The sequence below is a fragment of the Lygodium microphyllum genome, chromosome 6, assembly GCF_053477565.2.
Source record: "Lygodium microphyllum isolate KBCC chromosome 6, Lygodium_microphyllum_v1.1.10, whole genome shotgun sequence".
Lineage (NCBI taxonomy): Eukaryota > Viridiplantae > Streptophyta > Polypodiopsida > Schizaeales > Lygodiaceae > Lygodium > Lygodium microphyllum.
Genome location: NC_141140.1, coordinates 32,131,534 through 32,152,825, shown reverse-complemented (window position 1 = coordinate 32,152,825; position 21,292 = coordinate 32,131,534).

The following is a 21,292-nucleotide window of genomic DNA, read 5'->3' as shown; positions in this document are numbered from 1 at the left end:
CAAGGAATAACACCTACAACCTTTTGTCTAAGTATTTGCATTTCATGCTTTTATAAGCCATGCAATCATTCCTAAATGCAACTTGATGAAATGAAATTTGCGAAAGTATAAGTGCGACCTTGGATACAACAACATTGTGAATGAAGTTCATGCAATACTAAGGCAAGTGTCGATTTAATCTATTTGCAAGCATCTTTTCCCATGCAACTTATATAAGATTGGGGTTCTTTTTCATGCCGTGCAACAGAAATTAACACTTTCCTCATGCGAATCCTAACGAAGGGAGTTATTGCAAAAATACTCCTTTCCTTCATGACCAATGCACTTAACAATTTCCTCTTTAACCCTAGGCAATATGTGGCTTTCCTTTGAAAATGCACGACAATACAATTTACTATTAAGGTCGTAAGATGGATGGACAAATAGCGTTTATATTGAAAATACCAATTTTTCCCAATTGCATTTAACTAGGCTAGGTGAATTTGAACATGCACGGGTGCTTCTTAATCCGTGGAATCGTCATGCTTAATGCATTACTTTAGTATGAAATCACAATAGAAAAAAAACCTGGGTCTGTGGGCTCGGGGAGATGTCCACGTGAATGCTAGGAGAAGAACCTCCCGCAGGTGCGCCTTGCGACTTCTTGGGAGCCATCGTTAGCGTGCTTACGGACTTTCGGTTTTTCTTTACCCTTACGCGATCGGTGAGTCTTCTCCAACCGTTGCGAGCAGCTTCAAGATCTTTCCCCTTTTCCCTCGTATGCCGGAGATCCCTTCCAAAGTGCGGATCCTTGAGAGTACCGGCCTTGCGGGTTTTGGGCTTATGGAAGGCCCGGTTTTAAAACCGAAAAGGTCGCGTAGGACCAAGGCTTATGGCCTTATCCTTAGAAGCTTCTTAAAGAAGCTTCTAGGAAGCTTTTGGAGATTAGCAACGACGTCGGGGGGGGGAGGCCCAATGATTGGGAAGGAAAAGGCGTCGAGGACAAGGGAGAGGACTTGATGGCGATGGCGAGGATGGGCGGCGGCCTGGTGGTCTCCAGCAAGGCAGCGGCGTCCTCCTTCTCTCCCAGCGTCGACAGCAACTTCCCTTCCTCTCTCCGCGCAGCCTCTGGCCTCCAGCATTCGTCTCCCTCTCCTCCCCCTTCAACACCTAAGAGGGTGTATATATAGGCATGGGGGGGGAGAGAAGGGCTCCACCACGTGGCCCCCTGCATGGGTTCCCCCCTCCCCATGCAGCCCACGACTCCACCAAGTCCCATCCCCCCACACTCCCTCTCCTCCAGCCGTGCATCGGCTGGGGAAAAGGGATAAAATAAAAAAATTTGCCTTGATAATATTCAATTTGCCCCTCCCAAGAGGGTGTTTACGTGTGACTTGCGGGTTTGAACTCTCGGGTTTGCTTTGCCAATGCGGAGGTCCCGATTTCTCGCGTGCAGGTCACAGATTACACTGCCGGCAATTCCAACAAGAAAGATAACCTTTGCACGAGGTTTACGCAGTGTGCGGGAAGTCAATATTCACGGGTGGGAATATTACAGACCTAGTCTGCCTGCCATAAAGACAATACTCACATGAATCAAAACATGCATAATCAAGGGGCGGTAAGTACTGCAAACCAGAAAGCATTTTCATTCCCTTCAAAGACATATGGCCCAAACGGGCATGACAAAGAGATACATGTGGGATAGAGCCCACAGACAAAACATGATCAAGGGAAGAAGCTGATACAATCAAGGATAGAGGCTGCGAGCCTTAGCACCTCTCACAATCACAAGTCTGCCACGAGTGATATTCCATGTAGATTCTCCAAAACATACATGATATCCTATGTCATCAAGCTATCCAGCAGACATGAGATTGCTTGTCAAAGCAGGTATATGACGTACATCCTGCATAACAAAACAGCTGCCAGAAGAAAACTGCAGCCTAACAGCACCAATGTCCACAATATCAAGAGAGCTATCATCTTCGAAGCGCACAGAGCCCGAAACAGTATGGTATGAGTGCAACCACTCTTGGCAAGGTGTCACATGAAAGGACGCACCTGAGTCCAAGAGCCAACACTGTGCATACATAGAGTGTATCTCTGTCATCTACAAAGCACTAAGAGAAGCTGCAAGGATATAATCATCATCATCAACATCCTCAAGCTGCATAACATTAATCTCTTCAATTTTAACACTAGACTTTGCAGGCATTATGCTGTGATCAAAAGACTTATCTTGCACTTTGTCTTTCCCCTTATCTTTGCGCCTTTCATTGCGCAGTTCATGGCATTGTGGCCTAATATGGCCCTCTTACCCACAATGGTGACAAGTAACATCTGCATTTCTGCCATGGGATTTGCTACGTGACTTCCCACGAGATTTCTGAGAATGCCATCCATGGCCACTACCACTGCCACTGCACTGCCACTGCCATGCTTTCCATATCCATCATTCGTGCCTCCAGCTATCATAGCATGTGACACACGTGAGAGGCATCCAAATTCTTACAGTTAACTTCTTCCTATAGAAGAGCACTCTCAACATTAGATAATTTTAAGGTAGCAGCAGAGGCACATAATGCAGTGTGGAATACATCCCATGACTCATTAAGAGTTCCAAGCAAAAAAAGAGGAGTGACATCTTCTACAAAAGTGATGTCCTGTGAAGTCAAGTTCTTGAGTATAGCATGGAACTAGCTCAAGTGAGTAGATATGGTCACATTCTCCTTCATGCGCAGATCCATAAGCTGCTTCAGCCAATACATCTGGCTCGCTGGACTTTTCTTGTCATAGAGATTCTTGATTTTATCCCACAACTGCCATGCACTCTGTTCTTCCTCAAATACATTGTAATGAATATGTTTTGTGAGAGACAATACAATAGTGGACTTGCATAACTCATCAAGCTCAAGTCATTCCTCATCTAGCATAGTTACAGGTGGATGCCCGCTCAACCTCAAAGGTTTAATCTATGATTTATGCACCAACACCTACCAAATCTAGCTCTTACAATAAGAGTAATTTGTACCATCAAGCTTAGTGATGTTGAAAATAGCATGTTCAGGACGAACTCGCCATAATGCAGGCTGGAAGACTGTAGACAGTTCAAAACTGCTTGTTGTTTACTGTAGAAAATGACCAAAAATCACAAAAATCGAGAGAAAATGGTTAGAAAAGTATAACCAAAGTTGCTGCCCACCAACTACTAGTGAAAGTACATCATTTCAGAATATTTCAGCATGAAAAATCCATGTCAGTCCATACATATATGCTTGTTGTAATAAATTATAGATCTCAGTAATGAGAGCTAATAGTGCCAAAATCGGATCCCAGGTCAATCAGATACTGCCAAGACCAAAGCCGGCATCATGCGGGCATAACATAGGCATATGATAGTCGATAAGCATGAATCCAATACCCAAACATATCATACAAACATCTACCAATGAGTAGGCACACCCCCCAGTCAACGGGGCAAAGTGTTCCTACCACTACCAAGACTTGACACAAGTAGGTGTCAGCTCACAAAGAGAGGGACCCAAAGCAAAGAGTCAGCTCATAAGCATTAGAGGAACAATAAATATGATCCATGCATCATCCTGAAGGACAAAAGATCCCAAATAGTCTCAAAAGCTCAAAGAGCATAGACCGCCTGCTCAATGGCTGTCAAGCATCCAAAGACGCTCCCATTGGCACAAAAGCTGTAAATATCAAGCAACAAAGATCAAACAAATCATGTACAAGCACCAGCGACAAGTGTCCAAGATCAAGCATCAATGGTATATCCCGGACATGTAGGCGGTAAAGTATCCGTATATGTAGCATCCATAAGCATGTAAGACATCAAGTACATCCCAAGATACAACTCTGGAAATCCAAGGTCAATCCAGAGCCAAACAATAGGGATACATTCCCCTAACATCCGAGCATCAAACGGGACAAACCGAGCATCAAATGACAATGCCAAACAAGCTGTAGCATCAAATATCAGTGTAACACTGCTCTATAATGTCTGTGAGCTACTGTAAAGAGTCCTAGGATTGTGCAAATTAGACCCAAAACATCACCCAAGTCAAACGCAAGTGTCAATGCTCAATGCCAAGTGCCCAAGGGCTCCAAATGAGCCAAAATCAAGTGTCAAAGGAGGGGGAGAGCTGTTGTTGTGACTGTCAATGCTGAAGACACATATGGGAGGGCTGCATGATTGTGCCAACTGTAAATTTTGGTCTTGGGGCTACAAAAAAATGGTGGCTAAGCTTCGGAGGGGTCCGGTTAAATCCAAGGAAGGCCTCAAACAAGCTCCAGCAAAAGAGAAGAGCAACCTACATATGAAATGAGAGCTGGGAGTGTAATGGTTGTCCTGTGTTCTTCCAGATCTGAAAATTGAGGTCAACCCTGTAAAGAGTGAAGCAATACCTTTGTATGAATACCTTGAGGATGCCCAAAGGGGTCAAGGAGGTGCTCCGGAAGCCGGGGAGTGACGGGAGCTGGAAGGAGTTGGATATGGCTGCCGGGAAGGAGACCCAATGCGAGTGGGGTGAAGGGGAGCTACAAGCTCTACCCCGAGACCTACGGACCACTTATTTCTCAAGTGTTTCGAACTGAGCGGCCATGGCTACCTCTCACATAGCCGACTCGCAATGCCTACCTTACGGGTGTAGTGAGCTTACCTTAATGCTCGATTGAGTACCCTCCTCTTTCTTGCACGCCGGTAGCTCCACGATCCTTGAGGCAAGCTCAAGCAACCTCAATCCCTCTCCCATGAGCTTCATCCTCCATAGCCACGCGCGAGACAAGAGAAGAGAAGAGAGGAGGGGAAGATAAAGAGAGAAGATGGAGAGCTTCTTCTCCAAGATTCCTCACTCTCACACAATCACTCCCTCACTCCCTCACACTCTCTCAATCCCTCTCTCAAGCACAAGCAAGAAGGCAAGAAACAAGAGAAGAAGAAGAATAAGCTTTGGCCACACACAAGAATGATCTTCTCATTCACTTTTTGAACTTTATATACATGCCCTACTTTTCATGGGCGGTCATCCCCTTTTTTTACATGGCCGGCCATTAGCCTAGGCCCATTTCTCATTTCCCACTGTTCTAATCTATCCTATTCCCAACTAATTTTCACAAGAGTGAGCCTAGCGCTCTTTTACAAGGATTCGGGAGCGCTTTCACACTTAATGGTGCACCTTTTACTCTTTTACTTTCCTTGGGCGACTCTAAGACTTCCTGAGGGTCGTTCCCGTGCTTCTAATTTTTTCAGGGTCTGGTTACCGGTTAAGGCACCTATTTCTTCCTTTTGTCTTGCGCCTTTTGCTATTTTCTTTTTTCCATTTCCCGCTCCTCTGTGCTGCGGTAAACATTACCCCCCTCCTAGCCAAGTGCCAGTCCCATGGCACTGTGGTGGGAAGTAGTGGGATAGATGATGCTGTTGCAAAGTGGAACTAGTGGGTAGATGACACTAATGCTTGTGAATGAGAGGTGATGGAGTTTGATGATGATGACGAGGAGAGAATCCAGCGTGCTTTAGACTTTATGAAAATGCACGGGATTTCACACACAATTGTGGCTCCCGTTATGTAGCCGGTCGTCTTTTGAGTATCCCAAACGCTTGAAGCAATAAGCAATCCCTTAGGAGGATGGTATTGGAGGGACTTATTCTGGAGAAACCGCCTGAACGCTGTTTGCCTTGAAAATCTGTGGCCTTGGTTGAAGATCCTTGTCTTTGAGTAGAAGGTCTTCATTTTTGAGTTGAAGGTCTTCAGGCTTGTGGAATCAATAAGCGATCTGTAGATCTTGAGGCCTTGGGCATGGATCATTGGACGATGAGGTTCCAAGATCTATGCCAATGGCAGATCCATCACTGGGTTTTCCTTCTGCTTGATTTGGTTCACTCATGGCAGCCATCAATAGGCGGATGAGTGGCAACATGAAATCGGTTGAGCCGTTTAAACCTTCGCAGCGAAGCTCCTGAAGTTGCAGTAATGGAGTCATGTCCGACTCATGGAAAAATTCCTTGTCATTGGAGGATGTAGTGGATAATCTTCTTCAGCCAACCAGCCAGTTCTTAAAACACGAACATAACCTGCAAGAAAAGTTGTGCACTTCCTAGGGGATGTGTCTGTCTCACTGTGTAGTGCATGGTGGCCGTGTCAGTGGAACTCGGAGCTGGGTCTAACCTTGGGCAAGCCCTGGGTAATGTTCCACACTTGAGGACCCAGTTCGTGCGTCGTTGGAGGTGCGGTGCAAAACTTAGGGTGACAGGTCTGAAAGTCCTGCCCTTAATGTGCCCTAAGTGTGAAGTGGGGAAGGGGCTAGGGAGAATCCTAGATGGAGTGAGTGTGGTGCACAATAACAATGAAGGGAGACTGCAAGCACATGTGAAGTGTTCTCCTTGTTAACTTGCTTAGTAGTAGATTCATCTTTCAGCTTTGCTATTTTTTTTCTCTTGTCTTTCTCTCCAGTCACCTTGTCTTTGTTTCCTTGTGGCTTTTTCTCTCTTTGCTTTTTTTTTTTTGAGAATGAAAGAGGGAGTACAATTGTCAAGGCATATCACACCCACTTAATCACGGGGTGGTCGCAGGCATTGAGATAAGAATGCGCGACTTTGTAGGTATTCTTTAATATCGGCCTTAGCTCTCAGAGGAGTGGTTGACAAGAAAGGATGATTACACCTTGTGAAGTCGGTGTCACTCATATTTTCTAAGAGCTCTAGACAGAAGGAGGGAAAGAGAGTAGCCCGCATCATTAACCTAGTCATAGCTCTACTATCTATTCCTAGGTTGATATCAAAGAAGAGTGGGGGGAGATGGGCTTCCTCTGCTGTGGGTTTTTGGAGTAGCAGCAATTTGATAAGTCGGAGGTAATTACAAGTGGTCAAAAATGTTGGATCCGGGCAGGAAGAGAAGTCTACAAGGAAACGATTTATAGAAGGAAGTATATCTTCTAACCTAAACACTAAGCATTCCTCAGGGCTCCTAGCATTTACATTATATATTTTTGGGAAGCCGTAATCCCCATGCAAGTCTCTATCATAGTCCACTCCATGCCTACGGGGGTAGGGCATGTAGATAGGATCATTGCGCTCTTCGGGGAGTGAACTGCAAAAGGCGGTCCATACATCAAAATTGATGTCCCAAATCCTCCTCCACCATTTCGGTTGTGCCTCGTAGCCTTGGACGGTTTTGGGAACCAGATTTACCTTATCTTCCCAGTAATCCTGTGGCTCTTGTCGCCACCTAGTCATTATCATGCTCCTCTCTTCTATCCACCTGTTTGTAAGTTCATTACCCAGATTCTTGATCTTGGCTAAGACTCCTAGAGGCAGGGCCCGGTCGAGAGAGCGTGGGAAAGCAAATGAGAGCTCAAACGGCCTTTTATGGAACTCTCGCTGATGCCAAATGACCAACTCTTGGGGCCAGTTGACAGGATGTGCATCACCTCTCACTGGCATGGGCTCCTCAGGAAGTTGTCTTGGAATTGTGCGTGCTCGGCGTTAGGCCTCCTTAGCTAATTCTTGTCTCCTCCTCCTTGCTGCAACTATACGCTCAGGCAGATGGGCATCTGCAGGTTCTTCCTGTGGGAGATCGGGTTGAGGCAGACTCGACATTCTTTGTTGATCTTCTTCATCACCTTGCTCGAAATTCGGAACCTCTTCAACATGTCCCTCCACCACAGATGGGATGACTGGCAGTGGTGGTGGTGGCTGTTCATGCTCCTCAAAACCTAGTTCCCTGAGCTCAGCAGTGGAAAGGCCCGTACAGCGTAAGTAGTAGAATTGCTGCTCCTTAGTGATCCCTGTACTCGTTGGGAGCTCCCACTATTGAAGACCATATCTTAGAGCTCGGGTGTTTAGCTCCAACTTTCTTTTCACCTTTTCCACTGGATCATCGCCCTCAGCTTGTGTGACATGGAGTACCGTGTTGAGGAAGGCCTGCCGCTGTGTTTTAGTAGTTATTTCGGCAGCTTTAACCCTGGCTTCTGCAAGCATTCTTTCGTATTCTGCCACTACCAAGCGTTCGGTCAAGTCCCTCACCCTATCAAAATTATTCATTTTCCAATCCATAGCTCTTTCCTCCATCCTTTTTCTCTCTTCCTCCAGTTGGCTCGCCAGGGTGGTTACTACCTATTGCTGCTCATTTGATAAAAACCACAACTGGTTCCTTTCTCTTAACTTCTGAGCCAGCTACTCTTCAGCAATCCCTTTGGCTTGATCTACAATGCTGAGCCTTTGGTGCACCTCGGCCAGTACTTCTGATTTTTCCTACACCAACTGCTCTTGGCTTTGGATCTCAGCCCTTTTTTGATTGAAAGCCATGGCCATGAGGGCCTGTACATCTTCCTGGGAGGTCTCTAGCGCATCTTGTAATCTTTGCACTTCATCTTGTAGCCATTTTGCTTCTGCTACTGAGACTCCTGGCCCTTCACTCTTTAGAAACTCAATTTCACTTATTAATCTGTTTTGTTCTTCTAGCTCCTGCCACAAACGGAGCTCCATGGTATGTTCTTGTGGTATATTGGCTTCGCCTTCCTGAACCTCCTGTCTTAGCATTTCCACTTGAGCGACCTGTGCTATAGATCATTGTATTGCTACACTAGTAGCTTTAGATTCCTTTTCTCTGCCACCAGGTTCTACTCTTAGTCTTCCAGCCTTTGTCTAAGGGGGCTTTCGTTGTCTTGGGCTTCCTTTGTTTTTGCTACTAGCTGGTCCTGCACGGCCTTCATTTCTCTTCGTCCGTCGGCTCCCTGCCTTGAAACTTCTAGCCTAAGAGCAGCTAACATTTCTTTTTCTTTTTCTAGCTCCATCAAGGCCACTTTCTTCTCTTCCTTCGCCTTGTCTAGTTGTGCCAGTAGCTCAGCCACATATGCGTCATAGTCAGTGTTGGCAAGCATGGGAGTATGGGATGTGGTGGTTGATGTCTCCAGCCTTTGTCTTTTAGGGTCTTGCCATGACTCTGCATCTGCGGTAGCGGGCCTTTTCAATCTGGTTTCTAGCACGATCGCGGCCACTTTGCTCACTAGCATTTGCACCATGTTCATTAGCTGTGCCGTGTCGAGGGGAGGTGTGGGTTGTGTGGTGGTTGCAGTCGTGGTTGCAGTCATTGTAGTCACAAAAGAGGAAGGAAGTGGATGTAGTAGGGACTTGCCCTTGCCTACGGCCATTGGAGCTGCTTCCACACTTGAACTAGCTTCCGCTTTATGACGGGGGCTCACAGGTTCGAGCTCTGCACCCCCATGGGTCTCTTCCACAGATCTTCGTGTAGCCTCTGCCAACTCAGCCAACTCCTTTAGTCTCTACTCTTCAGCTTCTTCTTCCGCCCTTCTTTTCCTATTCTCTTCTGCCTTCTTTGATTCTTCTCTTATCTTTGCAGGCTCTTCCTCCTCCTTCCTCCTTCTTTCTTCCTCAGCCCTCCTAGACTCTCTTTGAGCCCTCTTGATTTCAGCTCGTTCTTCTTTGCTTAATTCCTCTTTCCTTTTCTTCTGTCTCCTGTCCCCTTTCTTTTGTCCTTCTGGTTTGCTTGCTTGTGTAGGGGGCACCTCCTGTTCTCCCTTGTCACTTATCGTTCTTTTACTTGATTCTTCTCCTTTGTGGTGAGGTGGGCTTTTATGTGGTGGGCTTTGATGTGCAGCTTGCTCTTCCCTGCCTCCTGCATCCTTCATTGCTTCATCTATGATGGCTGTCAAAACACCACCATATCTAATTGTGGCCGCCTTTGAGGCAGGTTTCTTCCTTGTGAGCGTGTTGTTGAGGTAGGGGATTCTCCTCCTGCTGATGCTTCCACTGGAGTGAGAAGGGAAGCTGAGCTTTGAATGGTTTTCTGCACAAACCCATTCTAGTCTACCTCCTCAGGGACTCCTGCTGCGATGCTTTCTAACAACGAGACCTCGATTCTGTTCATCAATGCATTGTACCTTTGGCCCAAGAAGAGTGTGTGGATCATCTTCGCTTGTATCTTCATTGCTGGATCCGGGATGTCAGCCAAGCTAATTCCATCCACGGTGTGCACCTCTTCTTTCTTTACCCCCAGCATGGCGTAAACATCCCTTCTCGGCCGCCTCTCTTTCTTGGGTACGAGCCCCAAGGCCTTCTCTACAATTGCCGCATTGAGGGGCACTTCAACTCTTCTTCCCTGCTCCCCTGTCCTCATTGTGACAGTGCCACAGTTCCTGCCCTTGTCAAAGTTCCTCAGAAATTCAGCACACGTGCCGTAATCCACGGCATGTCCCACCTTTTCCACATACTTGTGGAGGTGGCATCTGTCCACCAATTCTTTGACTATAGGTTCCTCCAAGATGGCCTCATCCAGGTTCAGTGTGTGCTTGAAGGTGAATTGACTGAATCCTCGTGTCTCAACGCTGATGCCGAACTTGGTCGTCTCTTCTTCAGAAAATGGGAGTTTTCCCCCTTTGTCTTGTCCTGCCATGGTGGTTACCTGTCAACACACCATCCCAACATTAATGCTTAAAAATCGGCTTATTTCTAACAAAACTCAATTTTGAGAGAAAAATGTATGTGTCAAAAATTGGTATACTTACTTAGAGGCTTGAATGTTAGAGACATGCTCACAGCAGCAATTGCTATTTTTTTCCCTTTGCAGTATCTTCCATTGAGACTCAATTAATCATAACATTCTGCTAGATAGCATGACTCTCATTTTGCTGACTCTCATTTTTCTCTACTCTTGCTCACATTGCTCCCCCCCATCTTGGATCTTTCAGTGAATCCTTCCTAGGATTAGCACAGGAAGTATGAGGCAAATGCTATTTTTTGTGGATTGACTTACTTAGCCAATAACCAATCATAGAAGCTTGGATTTTATTCAAGTTGGGCATGACAATCAAGAGCAGATGGTTGGATGGAGACTTGGGAGATGTAGGTCAAGACATCGTGAAAGAGATCTCCAGTATTAAGGCTGCTTGCAACATGTAATTCCTCTTCCGTAAGGAATTGGTCAATGTAAGGGAGAGTGAGTACATGGTCGTCTAAATGCTTGTTGCGGGTGATGGCCAAAACCCTAAACGAGATAGGTGCCACATAAGTAGGGTCATATTCGATGGTTTTAATTGCCCTGCATTGCTCAGCATTGGTCATTATCCGATAACCTTTTTTCTCCCATTGGATTCTCAAAGCAAACCACTGCTGCAAGAACGTGGAAGGCGAGCTTGTCATCTGCGTGAGCTCTTGCAACTCGTGCTCAGGAACAGACGAGGAAGCTTACGATATGAAGTGATTAGTCTTCTAAGGGCAGCTTGCTCCTTTGAGATTTCGTCGTTTGCTATCAGTTAATCCTTAAAATTAATTTTAGCCCTTTCTGAAAGTCATCGCTATATGCACATTGCCTATAGCAAGATGAATGCGGTTTAGGTTGTAATCCACATTAGAGTTCTTTTTCTTCTTGAAAGTACGACCTAATAGTGACATGTTGCCGGCTCCTTTAGTGTCAGGAAACACATGGAAGAAAGCTAGTAAACTTTCAGACTCGATAGAAACGACTACCTTGCACTTCCCTAGGAGTGAATAAGCATTACCCCCAAATGGGGTGAGTTTGGCATTAGTGGGCTGTAGTTTTGATTGACCAATGTGTGTCCAATGGTCATGTGTCAAGATGTTGTAGTCGCCACCTTCATCAATCAAGGCATCAAAAGAATACGTCGCTTCTGCTGTGACTATGATTCGTAGATACTCCGGTGCCACTGCTTCTTCATCCTGATCTGTAAGGTCGGTTATAGTAGTCATGCAAACGTTCGTTGGGGGTTCTAGCATGGGTGGCTCATGTAATGGATGGGAAGGTGGATAGTACTTCTTTATGCGACTACCATTAAAAAAGCCTATTCCTTCGCCTTCAAGTGTCTCTAACTCAACATTCCATGTTCTACCAATCATGCGTACTCTGAAAGGCCCTAGCCCCTGAAAATTCATCTTCTCTTTATGTCCTTTTACAGAGTATAGCAGAACAAGGTCCCCTTGTTCAAAGTCTCGCTGTTTGACATGCTTGTCAAACCACATCTTGCGTCGAGCCTTCTCACAAATCAAAGAGTGAGTGGCGAGGAGTCGGGTCTTCGTTAGGCGCTCTAACTCCACTAAGCAATTGGTCCAAGACTCTCTTCCCTCCCAATTCTCTTAGACTGCTATCCTTAAGCTAGGGATGAAGAATTCTAAGGGTAAAATGGCTTCAGTTCCGTATGTCAGCCTAAAGGGCGTCTCTCCTACAGCCATTTTATGAGCTGTGCGATAGGCCCACAAGGCCGCCATTAGCTTGTTGTCCCAGTCACTTCTTGAAGTAGACACTACCTTTGTAAGCACGTTGACTAAGATTTTATTCGTGGATTCGGCTTGGCCATTAGCCTGAGGGTAATAGGGAGAGGACTTCCAATGAATTATTAGGAAGGTAGAGAGCAGGTGGGAAATTACCTCATTAATGAAGTGCGTACCTTGGTTGCTTACAAGTTCGATTGGACAGCCAAACCGTGAAATGACCTGCTCCTACAAGAACTTTGCAATGGTTCTAGCATCATTCTTCCTTGTGGTTCGTGCCTCTGCCCACTTCGTTAGATAATCGGTTGCCACTATGATGTAGCGAGCTTGGGAATATTGTGCCGCAAGACTGATAGGTCCAATAAAATCGATGCCCCATTTTTCAAAGGGTTGTCGGGCTATGATAGGGGTCAACTCCATCTTGTCTTTCCGCACAGGCACTTTGGTCCTTTGGCAGTCATCGCAGTGCTTTACGAATTTAGCTGCATCGCGGAAAAGGGTGGGCCACCATAGTTGGGATTGTAGCACCTTTCGAGCTGTTGTGTACCCGCTAAAGTGTCCTCCAGCGATTCCACCATGAGCTTCTTTCAATGCATCGTACATCTCCTGCTCACATATGCATCTCCGCAATAAACCGTCTTGTCCCAATCTGTAGAGTTGGCCGGCTATCAGTTGGTATGGCTGAATTTTCAGGATAAGTCTTCTCAGCCTGGCCTTCTCAATGAGTCTCTCAGGTAGTCTGCTCTCAAGCACTTGCACTATGTCATCGGCCCAGTACGATGTCAAATTAGCTTTAAACAATTCTCTCTTGCTAGATAGGTTAAAGAGATGAGCATCCGGTAAATCGTCAGGTATGCCTTGTCCAACGGCTTCTCCTTGGGTATGCGGGACATGTGGTCAGCTATGTAATGCTACTTTTCTTTGGGTACAACCACAGAGAAGTCAAACTCCAGTAGAAGGAGTAACCATCTAGCTATGCGTCCCGTAGCGCAAGGCTTATTCACAAGATATAGCAAGGCTTGATGGTCAACAAAGAAGACAAAGGGAGTGACCAACAGGTAATGCCTAAATTTCTTTACCACAAATACCATGGCCAACCCCTCCCTTTCTTCCATGGAATAGTTCATCTCGGTCTCTCTGAGCTGCCTGCTGGTGGCAAAACTCACCGGGTAATCTAAGTTATGTTCACCACGTTGGCATAGCACGGCTCCAATAGCAAACTTAGAGGCGTCTATGTGTACATGAAACGTTATGTTCCAGTTTGGGGCTCATAAGATTGGTGTAGTAGTAAGAGCCTTCTTCAATTCCTCATATGCGCGCTGGCATTCCTCAGTCCACTCAAACACTATCAACAGCTTATACAATGGTCTAGCAATTAGTGCGTAATTTAGTACAAAGCGTCGATAATATCCAGTGTGTCCTAAGAAGCACTGAACTCCCTTGTAGTTATCAGGTAGCGGTAAGTTAACAATGACTCTGACTTTAGAAAAGTTAGTGGCAATGCCATTCCTTGACACTACATGCCCTAAGATGCATCCGTGTTTCACCCAGAACTAGCACTTTAAGGGGTTCAACGAGAGGTGGTACAACCTACACCTATCAAAGACAGCTCTCACTTTCTCTAAGTGTTCGGCCCAACTAGAGTGTATGCATAAGTCGTCTACAAAAACTTCCAGTTCACGCCTAAGCATGTCCTTAAAGATAGTGCACATTAGGCGTTGAAAAGTTGCCGGTGCGTTCATCAGCCCAAAAGGCATGACAATGTAGGCAAATACACCCCATTCCATGCCAAAGGCAGTCTTGTGCCTGTCGTCGGGGTGCACTTGCACTTGATTATAGCTTGAGAAACCATCCAGAAAACTGTAGGCTTCTTTACCTGCTACCCTCTCAAGCATGTGCTCGGTGTAAGGTAAAGGATAGTTATTCCTCTTTGTAGCGGCATTCACATCATAATCATAGCATAACCTCTATTATGAATTGGGTCTTGAATTGTAGGACAACACTCCAGAGTTTTACCCATCTCCCAATATATACATACATCTTTTGTATATACAATAAACAAACACTTCCCTGGGGAGAGAGAGCACAATAGATTTTTCTTTTCATGAACAAGTGAATTTGGTAGCTTGCAATTTCTACCTTAAGCCAATATCCTTTAAGATGCCTAGCTTCAACTAGTCTAATTGGTTTCAAATGGCCTCCCACTACAAGATCCTAATCTCATGAGCTGCATCTATTCCCTAATACCATTTCTTAATTGACATCCAATACATAAGATAACAGTTCCCACAGTGAGCTACTAAAACTTCAATAGCCAAATCAAGATCTAAAGACAATCACTACTTTTGTCACAAAGATGCCACAACACTCCCTGACATTCCTTGTCTTTGGTGCAAGATAAATCATGCTACCTTTGATGAAAAATTCCATGGGGCTAACAATCAACCAAGGGGAGGATAATGCTAACCATAAATTGAAAAATTGAAATGAAATAGAATGACATATTAAATCAACAAAGGGGGACAAAGGTGGCAAAAGAAAAGAGATGTGAAAATCAAGTGGAAGGTGCAAACACAATAATTTTTAGTCAATTTTCATTGTCTTACAATCATTTGTAATATTATTTTGAGAGTTGGGCATAGTGTCTATACAAGCTATAATTTTTTTGTTGAGAAGATCTCTAGCTCCAAAAGGGCCATGGACACTAGCTTTCATTTAGTTTCATGATGATCTCTACTATCTAAATATGTATGCATAACCTAGGAGAGATTGGCCAAGAGCCAAATAGAAGGGATGGGCACCCAACTAAAATGGAATCCCAAACTCCAAACCCCATATATGAAAACCAAAAAGTGAATGAATGAGCTCATTCTTATGGTATGAAAACTTGAGAGCACGATTCTTTTTCTTGCTTCTATTTCATATACTTCTGCTCCATCTTTAGTGAGAGTGAGTGAGAGTGAGGCAGATAGTGAGGTAGTTGAGAAGTGAAGCTTCTGCCTTGCCCATGCTCTTATCTTCTTTCCATTCTTGGGTGAGAGGAAGAATTGAGGAGGGACTAGGTTATCTTTCTTCTTCTTAGCATTTCCTCTCACGGATTAAGTGCTTGGGGATTGGATTGAGAGCATTGCCAATTTAGATGAAAGGCTTGAAACAATAAGTGTTCTATTAAGTCCTATTGATCAAGATTACAAAACCTCCAACACTAATAAATGAAAAAATGAAAGAGTTTTCCCTTATGGAGAGTCCATTTATACACCTAGTGACAATTGTTGGGTTGTTTAATGATGAGTTGCATTAGTTGGATGACTAGACACCGAGATTTAACAAAGGACTACATGCTCATTAGTGGAACTTTGGTCTTCTTTATCTTAGGGAAAAGCTTGAAGAGAGAGAGTTCTTTGAGGCTTTTGTGGAATTATCTATAGTATATCATTGCTATAATAGAGGGTATACAGATTGAAGACTATAACCCATAGCTTTGATCTTTAAAGATCTCTTGATTGGGTGCCTTTTTTCTTACATGTAGCTATCACCATGTGACATAGTATGGATATACTAGCTATCCTCATGAGACATGGTATGAAAAGATTTGAATATTTTTTAATTTTTTTACTAAAGATCTTGATAAAGACTTTTCTTTGTGCTACAATAAGTGTCTTCTGAAAGCTCTAGTGTGAAGCTTTTTGATTTATGTGGTTTTCTTTGTCTTCAATCAAATCTTTGCATCTACAAGTTTTATTCTTGGAAAAGAGGTCTATGTATTGCTTTTGAATTCTATATATACTAATTGAATTGATGTACACATGGTATCTCTAAGTTATTAACTCAAGCTCAGCTATCATCTTAGTGAAACTATCTTGAGGTATAATCTCAAACTTGACTAAATTAGATTCATGTATGAAGGTATAGGATCTGAATCAAAGACTTTACTATAGCTGGGTTTTCCATATTTCTTCTATTTGTATTGTAGAATACATTTTTTCTTTTGGAGTTTTCTTATCCCTCCTCTCTATGGCTCTTCTTATTGAATCCCTATGATTAAGAACTTTACCTTTAACCTCCCCCAATGTTTGGCAAACCCAACGTGAGAGATCATCTCAAGAGTTACAAGACAAATGATTGTATGGATTATTTTCCAAGTTCTTCTAATGAAGGGTGACAATAATTGCAGACATTTAGTATGTACTTGCAATAGCAATGAGTAGCAACGACTAAAAACACCTACAAAGCATGAATCTATTTGCATACTAAAGCTTTGTAGTTTATTGAAAGCTAGTTAAAATTGTATGATGGTTGGAATGTTTCAACCTATCTAGAGATGTATGTAGAATGTTGTTGGATAACTAAGATTCATTGGAGTAAGTATTCTGTATGGCTCACAATGCATGTATTGAAGTGGCACATCACTAAGTTTGATATGAAAGATTTAGGCTAAGAAGATAAGTCTAAGAAAGTTCTAAGGGAGTTTCTTTTCTATTGAGAACATAGGTTTCGTTACTTGCCATGGAATGGGTTACCAAGATTATAAGGTCTTGGAGCCACAAAGTTATTGCAAGCTGCTTGAGTGTATGTATAATCACTTGGAGACTAAAAATCTATAGTTATTTTTGCATGCTATATATCTTGCTTCGTAGCTCACCTCGAAATGACTCCTTGAACTAGTTGAGACTACAAAGTTGGGACTAAAAAGAGAGTGGCATAATGTTAAAGATGGACTCTTTATGTTGGATAAAAGAAAAAGGTATAGGGAAATAATGCATGTTGAGATTAAGCCTTTATCTATTATAGCAAGGAAAGAGATTTTGCTAGGAAATAGACTGTGCCTAGAGTTGCTTCACCTATAAAAGATGATATGATGGTTGAATTGGTAAAGAGTACGTGTGATTTGCAACTTAAGGTTGCAAATCTTGATCAAAATAGATGGGATGCAAACCTAAGGATTCAATGGGAGAGGGATTTGTTTGTCATTGCATTTCATATGAGGAATCAACAAATGCCATGGTGTAGAGTGAAGAAGAGCTTGATTTACAGGGTATACAAGTAGATCATGAGGATGATGCATGTGATGTTATGGATTTTACCAATGTTGAAAATGTGATTGGTGATGGTGTTAAGGTTGACATGATGGTTGAGAAAGTAAGACATTGTAGGAATAGACATAGGGGAGTGAGATATATGCATTATAATGATGAAGACACTTTAATGATGATACCTAAAAGCCACTACACACATAATCACCGGGCATGTGGAATGACTAAAAAAATTGTGAAGATTAGGGATCTTGAAACACCATGTACTTTAGTTATTAATCATGTCTTAGAGATCAATCTTATGCTAGTTGGCCTATATGAGAATGGTAGATGGCTGATATATGATAATCATGGATGGAAGGTGCAAATAACAAACAATGCTCCAAGATATTTTTATGTAGCTTGTGGGAATGTGATGATTATCATTGGTGATGGACTATCATTTCTTTTGATAGGAGACTACTACTTATTGGAGTATTTTGTGATACTAATATATCACTATTGTCTACATGGAAAAAAGGTATTGATGATGGATCCAACTTATGGACGAGTTAGAAGTAGAGATGGAAAATGAGGTATCTGGTTCTTAACTATATATGTGAATCATGCTAGAAATAGAGACATATCAAGGAAGTATCTATTACCACTAAGCATGAAACATTTTAAAGAATTGGATTGTCCATGAGCACTACTCTAAGGCAATATTATGTTATAGTGGTGTTGCATGAAAAAACCTCTTGCCTCCTATTGTAGGCAAAAATGTCTTTTTGGTAGGATTTAATAAACTTACAGCACCAAGTTCCATATGTTTTCAAAGAATTGAGCCTACGAACATGGATGAAAGACTATTCCCATGGAGGATTGAAACATACATTAAATAGCATGGATTATTGACATCAAATGAGAGCATCTTTGGCCTATATTATGGAATGATTTGTCTAGACACATTGTTTGAGATTTCAACAATGCTAAAACCTAAAAATATGGCTAAAAACAACATTGTATAGGTTTTCTCATTAGATATATTTAAAATGATGGAGGAGTTTGTTAAGTAGGAAAGCGCTAAAGCTATGGTAGAGATGAAGTACAAAATTGTGGGGAAGAAAGTTAAACTTATTACAATGCCACTACTACTAGACAATGATGAAATGTATGATTTGTGTCTACATAGCCCCTAGGGGGTTGACCTATAAGAGATCATTTATATAACATGTGTTCAAAAGATATTAAGAAATACCCTTTCTGGGCAAGAGAAAGAGAAGAGCTGAGGAGGTAGAGGCAGAGCTCAAGAAGAAGGAGAAAGAAGACATAGCTCTAACCATTTGCCTCTCAGTGGAGCAACCTTCAAGGTAAGAAGAGTTGGTAGCCATGATCCCACCCCATCACAAAGGTCCAAGCACCAGCTCCAATGCACCTAAAAATCTATCACCCCCAGTGAATGAGTGAAAGGGAAAGGGTTTGATCCACCCTATCCTAACCATCCTACTACCTGCCACCCTAGTCACTACACCCACCCAAGACTCTACAACCAAGGTAGATGCTAGTAATCTTGTAGCATGGGTACAGTTTCTGGTCAGCAAAGAGGCAAATCAAGGTGCAAGTGCAGGAACCCCCTATGATGGGAGCAAGAAGATAGGTAGCTACAAATGCGGAATCCAAAAGATAGGACATCAAACGGCATAAGATAGAGGCATCTACAACCACGAGTCCCTCTACATTGTTGTTATCCACAACTTAGATGCCTATGTGCAAGAGCTCCTATCACAGCTAGAATGTGCAAAGAAAGATAAGAAGATAGCCATAACTGAGCTCAAGGCTAAAAGGGAGACGATGGCAACCTCTCAATTAGAGAGAACCCATCAAATGGCCATCTATCAAAGAGATATCAAGGAACTAAAAGCAAATCTTGAGGCCAGAGGAGGAGAAGATGATAGATGGCAAGCAAAACTTGCGACAGAAACACACAACCTCATGAGCCTACAATGCAATTTTGATGAGCTAACGATGTTGTACAAGGATCTGTAAAAAGAAAATGAAACAATCTGAGATGCTACAGAGCAGCTCTAACAGCAGTAGAAGAAGAAAGAAGCCGACGGCACCTAAAGCATATAGCAAATTTGGAACAAAGAGTAGCCTCGGAGCTTGAAGAGCAAAAATGCTTGGAAAGAGAAATCAAAGAACATGAGAGATGACTAAGGGCATTAGCATGCATGCACAACAAAAGCCTCTAAGATATGAGGAAAAAAGTAAATGAATGGGTGAACAGAAGTGAAGAAATAGTGAGCACCTTAGCGCATAGACAAGCCTTTGTAGAAGGCAAAAAAAGCTAGAAGAGAGCAGGGCGGCAGAGGCCACAGGTGACCTTGGAAGCCCAAAAATGCCCCTTCCTCTGCACTCTCTTGGACACCACACAATCTAAGAAAGAGGAGGCCATTGAGTCCTTAAAGAAAAATTTGGAGATCACCTGCATGGCTCTAAGGCATGGGCTACACGTCCAAACACAAATTGCAAGGCCCATAGAAGTAAAGCCACCATAGCATAGGGGAGAAGAGAGGCAAAGACCCCAATTGAAGATGTAGAACCAAGTTTTGAAAGGGGGCAGCAACAATCAGAAACTCCTTAGAATGAGTTTTTTATAACAAGGATGCCCCACCAATCTTGTTGACCTCCCACTCTTGTTGACCTCCAATGCTGACCAATATATCTATTCTATGACTAGATCAATGCATGTGGCAAAAAAAAAAAGCACAAAGGTCACATTCACTGCACACCTAGGGGTTCTCAAGTTAGCAATGTCCAATGGATTCGGTCGGCCGGGCTCCATCTCTAACCCCCTAGCCCATTTTGATTCCCTGCATCACGCTAAGGGCACATCAAGGGCAGGACCTACTGAGGGGGATCACACATGACTAGGGTTAGACATGTCTCCCTAAGCCATGCAACACACCTCCAATGATACACGAATTGGGTCCTCAAGTGTGGGACACCACCCAGGCTTTGCCTATGGTTCATTGCTTGTGGTTCGACCCAACACCCAATTCCACTCGCACGACCACTATGCACCACACATTAAGGTAGACACCCCTAGGTAGTTCACCTTCTTTTCTTTTCAGGTAAAAACAAATGTAGCAACCCACCAACCTTGGAGGCCCCTTCATCCATGCAATACATTCTTGGCCCCCACCATCTCAACCGGTTAATCAATCTCTCCCCAAGACCAACCCCACAAGGCCCCATCATCATCAACTCACATGATCACCCTTTTCAATCACGAAATCGTCATCAGCTCAACACAGTGAGCATTCGGGAACTTACACCCATCTACGATGGGGGTAATCTTATATGACATGTCACCATGCAGTCGAAACAAAGAAGAGGTAGACCAAGGAACCCCCTCAAAAAGTGAATGAAGAAGCTCATTCAGAACAGTGCAAGAGATGGCAACCTCAAAAACAATGTGGAGGAGCTCCAACTACTTTGGCAAGGTCCTATGGGGTGTTGAGATTTGTAATCACATCCATGCTTCCTCTTTGTAAGAGCAGATGGGTTGAGGACATGCAGGCTGCAGGATTCCCATAGGCATAGAGAGAAAGACTGGCACCTAGCCATATATGTATAACATTGTACTTGGTTATCACTTTCATATGAGATGAATGCAATGCCATTGTCACTTTGTTATTCAACATAGTGTACTTCCTGCTTGTCTTCTGTACTTCAGTCAAGTCACTTAGTCTTTATCATGTCAGTGTCTACATGTGTTTAGTCTATGTCTATGAGTGCAAAAATTTCTTGGTTGTGCCTTTGCAAGCAAGTGACGTTATCTTAGGACTACCTTGGCATCATAAATACAATCCGGATATAGATTATTCCACACATTCAATGAAAATTCATTCTAATAGAAAAAAAATCACAATATATGGTACGCACACTTTAGATAATTTTTCATTGCTTAGTCACACACATGCTAAACGTGCATTAAGAAAAGGTAGCAAATCATATTTAGCATGGGTGAATGAAATTG